Genomic DNA, 9,526 nt, shown 5'->3' on the forward strand with positions numbered 1-9,526 from the left:
ATGGATGTAGAACATCTGCAGCATAACTCTAGGCATTTTTTTTACAATGCTCAATAACTTAAATATCTATTTAACTTTTTACCTTTAGTAAATAGGTATGTACTTTAATTTGCGCAATAAAATAAAAATTGCCAACTACATATGTACATATGTATATATACGCGTTATGTTATAGAAATTTTTTAAAATAAGGTGTGAATGGCTACATGGGTGGGACCATCCGATAAGGTGCCTGCTCATGCGTATACCATTGGCTTTGATTAGATTCTGCTTATCAGACATGTACAATTTACACCAAAGTATTTTGGAAGATTTTCAATATAAATCAAAATTTCATATGAAATCGATTTATGCTGCTCCCTTTTATACACACATATACAATTATATTTACGATGATCATGTATTATCAAAGTCAGTGTTCGTCAGTGTAAACGTTGCGCCTGTTTGGCTCATTTTATTGATGACACGTTAACAAGCCATATATGGGACGACGCCAACCCATACACGGTTTACCAGCTATCAATTCTCGGGTTCGCAGGGAGAACTCAGAAGGACGTAAAAACACACCTGGTAACACTATTTATATATACATGGGGCAATAAGGCAAACGGAAATAAGGCACATTTGTATTATTGCTTTATTTCATTTCTGGTTGAGCAATAAGATCAACCCACAAAATTCGAAAAATTAAAAAAAAAAAAATACAAAACAATCTTTCCAGATTTATTTTTAAATTAATATGAATTAATTTTTGCATAGTAAATTTACTAAGAAAAAAATCCATTTTTTCAAGAGACGACTGACCAGTAGTTTGACATCATAAATATCGCTAGCTTTGTGTGAAAAACTGCTAAGTCCACATTTTGTAAAACCTCATATTTTGATATAGGAAGCAAGAGAAATTAAGGATTAAGGTACTACTTTTATATTTTCTCGTTTATATTCAATGAAAGGGAAATTTTCTAAGTCCAAAAGAGGGCCCGATAAGGCCAAAATAATACGAAATCTTTTAAAAAAGATCGAATCGTTCTGATTCGTATAGAGTTTTGCTTTGCTTTAAACACGCAAAATCTTGTATTCAAGGTTTCTGTAAAATTTGTAAAAACGGACTTAGCAACTTTTCAGCCAGCGATATGTTAAATATAAATATGGAAGCATAGAATAATTTTTATAAAACTTTGAATTACTTATATTATTTATTTTTTTAATTACGTAAGCAAATTTTTGTTCATAAAAGTGTGCAGCAGTTTTCTTAAATTCAGTTAGAACAGGAACATGCCTTTTTGTCAAAAGCTTACAAAACGCTTCCAAATAAGACATTTTTCATACGTTTTAGTACTATATTCCAAATAACTTTTGACAGTTCTCAAAGCGAATCAAGCAAAGCAAGAATTCGAGTTGATTTTTGGTTATTTTTTTGCCGACGCACTTTGGGGCCGCCCAATATAAGCGAGTGCTCAAAATTCTGAAATCATTTTCTTTCCATAAGACTCGCTTAAACTACTTTTTAAGAGTAAATTTTCGACATCTTAACCCATTATTGATCATGCATTAACCTATTGGTGACTCAGCTTTTTGTAATGTCTTATGTTAAGTTAAGCTCTCTGACAACATTTTTTAAGAAAAATTTTTCAAAAAAGTTGAATTATGTTTAGTTTTGTCTTTGATTCGACTACAAATATGCCCCATTATGTTTTAAATTTAAACAGATTTACAAATTAAGCATATAATATATCGCAAAGCAAGTAATGTGTTAAATTAAAAAACATTAATTTAATTTTTTAATTTTGTATTTAAAACAAAAAATAAAAATAAAATGAACAGTTAAAAATTAAAAAAACAGATGGAATAGTTACTTCTTAATACATCGTAATCCGTTACAAGAGAGAAACTAAATGCTTCATTTGGTCAAAATAAAAGGCTTTGGTCCAGTCTGAATTATCCGCTATGTGGCAAACTGCTCGACTAAAGGAAATTTTCATTCAAGGTGTTAACATCTAAATCACATTCTAAGTTGCTTGTACTCCCTACGCCTATCCACGGACTTCAGATTAATCCAGAGAGTCTTTTTGCATTTTTCGTTGCAAAGGTCGTACGATTTCTAGCAAAACGGTATGTTTCCCAATTCTCACACTAAAAATTATTGAAATTTGAACAGAATACCAGTAAATGTAAATAGAACTCAGTACATGTAAGCATCTATTAGACACTTAATACTTAATACTTTGAATCGAAAGTGTTGATTAAAATAAAAAATTAAAATATTTTGGAATTCTGAGTTCTTTCGAGTTCTTTTAAGTTCTGAGTACTTTCTAGTTCTTTACTGAGTACTGAGTACTTTGGAATACACATTATCAGGACTTAAAAAAAAATCGGGTACTGTCGATCCTTTTAAGAATCAAGTTTTGGGTACTTTTGGGTTCGATACTGCCCAACATTAATTGGTACAAAGCTCCCCTTCTCCTTGGGCTATCAAATTAATAGACATTGATCCTCGATGCACTAGTCTTTCCAGACCGTCTGACCAGACAAACATGCGAATATACACCCAGGGTATTTATCTAAATACGTAACCTCCCGTAACAAACCGGGTTTCCATACAAAATTGAGTAAGTTTACGAGGTTTACGTGTTACGAGGCTTATACGCGTTTGTATGAATTGCCCTGGCCTAAAAATGAAAAGGTAAAAAATTATTATTATTAAGGTAAGAATTGTGGCGGCTTCCAAGCCATGAACAACGGTGTACGGCTCATTAAAATCGGACTTAAAATGGCGACGTAGTGTCAAAAAAAGTAAATAGCCCGTCGGGGGGGCGTGGCAAAAAACAAAAATTTTTTTTGCGATCGCCTTTAAAATATCTTTAATCCTAGTGGTGGACTGGAAAAACTTTTTTTGTCGATCCACCCTAATGTACAATGTGTTTCAGACCGAAGTCATACCGAATTTTTCTCAGACGGAAATTTTATCAGCTCATAAAGCAAATTAATATTGACACATCAAACACCAATCTATTAGCGCTTAGTAACAGTTCGCAAATTCGAACATGAATGCCAGACGCATAAGAAGGAACCAAAAAAAAAAAATTACAAAAATATTCGTTTGAAATTCCATTATTGTGAAATGAAAACCGATAGTGAGTGACATGTAAACAAAATGTGCTGTCAACGCTAGCTTCACACATACAAACAAACAAACAGCTTTACACCTCTATCTAGTTATTGCACTTACATTAGTAATTAAGACCACTTTAGTTACCACCAGGGTCGAATGCCGTGGAATTTCGCGCTCCAAAGTTAAGTAGACACTTATGTATTTATGTCGCGGCACGTGTGGACGATAAGCAGAAGTGGTAACAAAAGAAATTAGTACATTTGATATACATATGTACACTGTAGTAGTTCTTGTAGTAAGTAGCAGTTCAGGTGCGAATGTTAATTTCTTTAATGTTCTGAGTAGTCGCGTATTTGCAAGCCGGATAAAACACCTGTAGCATTACACTTAAACCAACCGACAAGACAAAAGTTGTGTTTATCTATAGAAAATATTCTGCGAAAATGCCACAATACCGCACTGCAACAGCTGTTTTATTGCGTGTACATATCTAACCATTCCTTTGGCAGTGGAACGAATTCGCAACACTCTCTCTATTTTGTCCCAATGTTAACGTCACTCGTTGCGTAATCAAAAATGTCAAGAAAGCGAAATGCGATGGTCGCGTTTTTTTTTTTAATTTGTATGTACAAATAACTTTAAATAAAAATAATAAAAAGTAGGAACTCGTTTCATTCAACGAGTTTAATTAAGTAAGGCGAGCGCGAATTAGTAGCACTTGAAAAATTATCTATGTATATGCAACTTTAACAAACAATTCTTGTTTTATAGTAAATTTGAAGATTACTCGTATAAGGGAGCGTTTTTTTTTCTGCTGAGCTATTTTTGTACATACATATGTATGTGGCACCAATGGCGAATAAATGCGCATATGCACGTCACCGCCGCTCCCTAAACCAATCTAAGTAGAACCGCACGAGACCCCAAACAACAAAAAAAAAAAAAAACGGCACAACAACAACCAGTTATTACACCACAGGCACTAACAACCGACAACTAACCACAAACGCGAACCGATGACTGGTCGCTCGCGCGACTTGAATACAACTGATATTATAAGAAATATTTGAGGTGGATTTTAGCCAATACCATATGCTTGCCTATTCCAATGCACCCAGCAAACAAATGATTGTTGTGCTCTTTTGAGCAAAAGTTACAAGCACTGGAATTTGTGAACTATAAACACATATACCATACATACGTATAAGAACATCCATACACATGTACAGCCACACGAGGCCTTACTTTCATAGGTATGCAAATCTCAGCCTCGTCGATATTTGCACCACCCTATTGAATAGGCATACACAGTATATATCCAGCGACATAAGACGACGAAAAAAATTGCAACTAATTTGCAAAGGCAAATGATGTGTTCTGGGGTCTCCCTTGTTCCTGCAAACGATGATCTAAACTGGATTTGTGCCCCGTTTTCTAGGTGTTTAGCGCATTGCATCTCGATACAGCTGGCTTTTTTATCCTCTGATCCATTTCGTTCTGAAGATTTTGGAATTTTATTCTCTTGTTCTAGATCCAAGTTGATTCCGCCCTTGGCCGTCTCATCTACAAATTCGTTACCTGTAATGCCCTTAAGGCCCGGAACCCAATAAATATGCAAACGCCTATTCCGTTTTCTTCTGTAGTAACCCGAGCGTTATTCCAGTTATAGCGAGATATTGAGCTGTGGCCAGAGTTTCTTTGCTTGAACTTCCATGTTGCAATCAGTTTCCCCGCGGACTTAGAAGCAATGTAGATAGGTAATACATTGAGAATTTTTTTCTAGTGCAGCCGTTGGAGTTGTTTTCAGTGTTCCTGTTGTACACAATAGTGAGATATGTTCTTCCTTTCTGTTGCGGTTCAGCACACCGTAGAGTAATATTGGCCTCACTAGCACCAATGCATTAGGTCAGGGGATAAACTCCAAGTAATATCCATCATCTGTTAGCATGCTTAGAAGGCAACACTCGTTTTAGGTCAAGATGAAAAAATCATCCTCAGAGTTTTCAAATAACCCTCAAAACCCGGACTTTTGATAAAAACAAAAACTGTGCAAGTTGAATATCCAGATAATTCGCCTTAGCATTTTTTCTTCCTTCGTCTCCGTGTTTGTCTTCCTGTTCGTGATCGCCCTCGGATGCATGCTCGTTTCGCTGTACCCACCTTCATGTTCTTCGCCGCCGTCGTAATTGTATTCGACTTAATAATAATAATAATAGATTAGCGCTCACACATAAATGTGTTACTCTTTGGCCGAGCTTCTCCTCTGACTCGGAACGGGGATTGTATTTTTATGAGAAGCTGGTTTTTCATAGCAGAAATACACGGAGGTTTGCCATTGCCAGCTGAGGGGCGATCGCTATTCGAAAAAACTTTTTTGTTTTTTTTTTATTCATTTTTCAATGTTGTCTTAGGTTTAGTTTTAATCTTATTAATAGTCCTTAACCTTAAGAGTGTCACATATGTATCTACTTTTAATGATATTTATTTAAAAACACCAGAAGCGCCAGCTATCGCATTCGGCGTTCAACTGATCGGTTGTGGCATGGACTGTGTGGCCTGGCGCGCCATCCTGCTGAAACCAAAGGTCGTCCAATATCGGCTACGGCAACATTACCGTCAGTGCGCAGCCTACGACGGCAAGGACCGTGAATGTTCTCCACTAGCAGGCCCGTATAACGAATTTGTTACACAAATTTGCGTACGTCGGGAGCGGTGAATGCCTCACTTCGGCCAGAACTTTTTTAATAAACTCACTATTTAGGATACACAAGATTGACAAGGAAATAAGTTTGCATTACTTCTATACTTTTTTCGGTAATTTCGGGATCATTACTGACTTTTTTATTCAGGAATTTCTGGTTTTCGGTTTCGGGAAAATTCAGGTCGAACGATTAATTAATTAATAGCTTTACTTTTTATGAAGACCTAAAACAATATATCAAAACTGATCGCCTTTTCCTCTTCGAAATATTAAAAATTAATCGGCCCTGTGCTGGTTTTCCCATGAAACTATTTTTCTGAACGAAAATAGGTTAGGTCCTTTTTATGTATATTAATCTAAGTCACGAATTTTTAGTCGCCGGAGGTATTGGTTTAAATTTGAATTCTAAATCATGACTGAAGTTGCGGGTCTAATTAAAAAAAAAAAATATAGGAAGCATATTTAAACGATGCTCTTTCGCCTTGCCAAAATGCCTTAGTACTTTTTGATTTCCTACTACTACTTCTAGAGCAACAAAATGGCTATTTACAGCCCTGCCTAGAATGGGATAGTCCTTAAGTTTTTGTTGTGAACTAACGGTAACCAGTCTGAACAAATATGTCGGAGTCCAGTCTGAACAAATATGTACACCTAAACCTTCTACAATATCTTATACCGCAATTGAGTCAGAGTTACGCAGGTCTCTTTCGGCAGTTGAAGCGTTTATTGTCGTCTAAACAATGCCGGCTCCACTGGTGCTTGTGTGTATTTTTGAAGCTCTTCCTTTAGTTCGTAGAGCTTCATTCTGACGTGCTCGTTCGGGTGCTCACGTCGGAGTGCTGAGAATTATGTTGTGCTCCTTTACTAAAGCCTTGGATAAATTCAATGCTCCCTGATTCCACGCGTCAGCAATGATGAGAGTGACCATTGTCAGGTTGAAGACCTTGGTGATATAATCTGAATAGTGAATCATCGAATAAAGTAGCTTGCGAATCGCTCCGGGTCCGACGAAGCATGATCACCGAACGAAACTTCCACTCTGTCATCGCGCTTCGGGAGATGGGACAATGACCTTACAGTTGACGAAAGATTTCTCACACCAGAGGCGAAGTTGCAAGTCTTCCGGCACTCTTCTCACTTCATCTGCAACTGATGCGGGTGTTCCCGGGATCGACCTGGCGTCGGTGATCATTTCATTTGGGTCTTATGAACTTTTTTGCTACTTAAGCATCTTTGTAGTGGATCAGTTTTTAAAACTGCTGCACAGAATTGAATTTCTGTGCAAAAAACGCATTGAAAATTCAAGATAGAAAACTATCAACTGATTAACCAAAATATTGTAAGATGTTTTACCATTCATAATTCATTGGCAAATGCTGTATTTACAAACATCTTTTCGCGAGTACGTACATAATGTATAGTAACTACTTGAGAGACACTTTTGCTCTTCACAATAATTTTTCATGTTCCCGCCAGAAGAGTGGCGTCAGTGGCGCTCAGTTAGTTTTCCTGGCAGAGCACTCTAAGCGCCTAACCACCACAAGCGGCTAAGAGCGAAGCAACATGTGTTTCTTATTATACCTGGTACGACAAATGGAGCGAAGCCACCACAGAAACAGCCGGTTGTAGTGGAAAACAAAATCACAGAGCATAAATAAAATACTGGAAGAGAAAGAATTTGTATATTTTTGCCGGTTGCTAATTTTTTTTTATTTTTCTTTAATACTTTAATTATTTGTACGTTTAAAAATTGTTAATTGTATTGCTGGGCGTTCATGCCATGCCAATGAACTGGGCAAATAGGGAGATTATAGCGTTGGGTGATGGAAGAAGGTAAATGAAAAAGTAATTTGGTGAGTGCCCTATTTCACGTGGAAAAATAAAATAAGTACATTTGTACATTAGGGTGGTCCTTAAATGTAGGAAGCAAATTTTTACATTAGATTTCACTTTAGGTGTGGGGAACAGGTGTCAAAGTTCAGATTACCCTGTTAAGACGTCGTAACTGACTCCAATCGGGACCAAAATGTATATGTGATATATTCGACTATGGTAGAATCGAGTTTGGGTACTAGATTAAAAAAAAAATAATTTTAATTTTTTGAGTCTCTATAGAGGAATCAGAACTTTAGCCCCTGTGCGACACGCCTCAACCATCTCCAATTAGGACCAAAATTTATATGTGCTATTTATGAATGTTTTTCATTTGATTTTTTAAGGACCACCCTAATGTGCATATATACATATGCATACATTGTAAAGTTACGCACAGAATCGTTTATTGCTGTTGTTGACATAGAAACAACTTACGACAGACACTCTGAGGGTTTGACAAATTTTTGCTCGTGTTTAGAGATCTTCTACTTCAGGTGCTAAGCTATGGGCAGAAAACAATATTGTCGACTTCGTGTTCTATAGTACGAAGTCTTGTTGTTTAATGAAATTAATGTTTACGGTGTAATACTTCTTAAGCAGTAACGGATTTGCAGTCCTGTTCGCCCTAGGCGCTAAAGTACTAGCCGCCCCTTTCTCAGGCTTCCATTATTTACTACTATAATACTACTATAGTACTATAATATATCTATTAATTCACCTTTTTGCCGACTTTTATCGAAATATATTATCGATAAATAACAACGATCTCTGCATTGCTTACGGCTAACAGTTGTCGTTTTATACCAGAGCTGGCTAAATTTTTGCACTTGCTTATAGAGTTTTGCCAGCGCTGGGCATGGCTGTTTTCTACCTTGTCGTTGAACTACAGATGATAGGACTGCATTTGACGGGTTTTCCATATAAATACGTTAAAATGTATGTGAATGAAATTGCTTCATTACCATTCTCATCGCAGCCCAATATACGTAAAGCATAGACAGACGGCAGCGTTAATCCGGATAAACTCGTCAATTCGGAATTATTTCGGGAATTAACTTCAGTTGATCCGGTCCTACAGCTATTTAATCCTCAATTATTAATGCGGATTAGAGGACTTTCTTTTGACAACACTGGCCAAAAAGCAAACAAAAAACTACGCGACCGTTGGACCAAGCTCGATTGAAGCGATTGGCAATAATTTTTATATTTTATTTTATTAGATTTACAAAATGTATTTTACTGCTTTTGTTTAATTTTATTTCGTCATATTTATTTTATTAAGAGATAATTAAAGTTTTTGGAGCTAAATTTTATTAAAAAAGTATCAGGGTACGATCTTCGTCGCGTCGTTAATCCGGAACCACGTTGCTGTCTGCGTATGCTTTTACTGACATTCCACCTGTTGCTGGCGGGAGTACACACACATATGCGAAGAGCGATATCCACGTTTGGGTAAACGGTTTGGAGGCCTTCATCTCTTAGTCATCCCAACACACTGATATCACTCTTGCAATGCTCTTTTTTATACTGCACTGGACACGAAAGTGGAGACTTTCTTCGCAAAAATTATCTTCTAAGTCTGTAGTAAAAAACCATTTGTGGGCCTTGGCCTTGCCTTTGACTGGTGACGTGCTTTATTTCGTCAGGTTGGTAATAAAATAAAATTTATTATAAAATTCCTTAGACCTCGGTGTTTGGGTCGTGCCTGTCTTGTTACCGTCAGTACATTTTTATGCCGTATTGGTCGCCCCAGGTCAGGGCCTATTGGCAAATCCGACACTGTTCTTAAGAATGCGTACTTTAAAAAATTATGTACAACTGCGGTCAAAAAAGGAGCA

The 9,526-nt window shown here is 36.6% G+C and overlaps 1 protein-coding gene across 3 annotated transcripts in view; it reads right to left on the reverse strand.

Annotated features, from left to right (window-relative positions):
• The window catches only part of LOC118740354 (probable multidrug resistance-associated protein lethal(2)03659), a 138,556-nt gene that overhangs the window by 30,093 nt on the left and 98,937 nt on the right, over positions 1-9,526 (reverse strand). The window contains exon 1 of one of the 3 annotated variants that reach the window (XM_036471867.1): positions 3,230-4,137. The exons of the other annotated variants lie outside the window; for them this stretch is intronic. The gene's annotated coding sequence lies outside the window, so the exon portion shown is untranslated. Of the gene's footprint in view, positions 1-3,229; positions 4,138-9,526 lie in introns of those variants that run through there. 3 annotated transcript variants of the gene reach the window in all.

The sequence above is a fragment of the Rhagoletis pomonella genome, unplaced genomic scaffold, assembly GCF_013731165.1.
Source record: "Rhagoletis pomonella isolate Grant_MI unplaced genomic scaffold, Rhpom_1.0 Rhpom_scaffold_00001, whole genome shotgun sequence".
Classification (NCBI taxonomy): Eukaryota; Metazoa; Arthropoda; class Insecta; order Diptera; family Tephritidae; genus Rhagoletis; species Rhagoletis pomonella.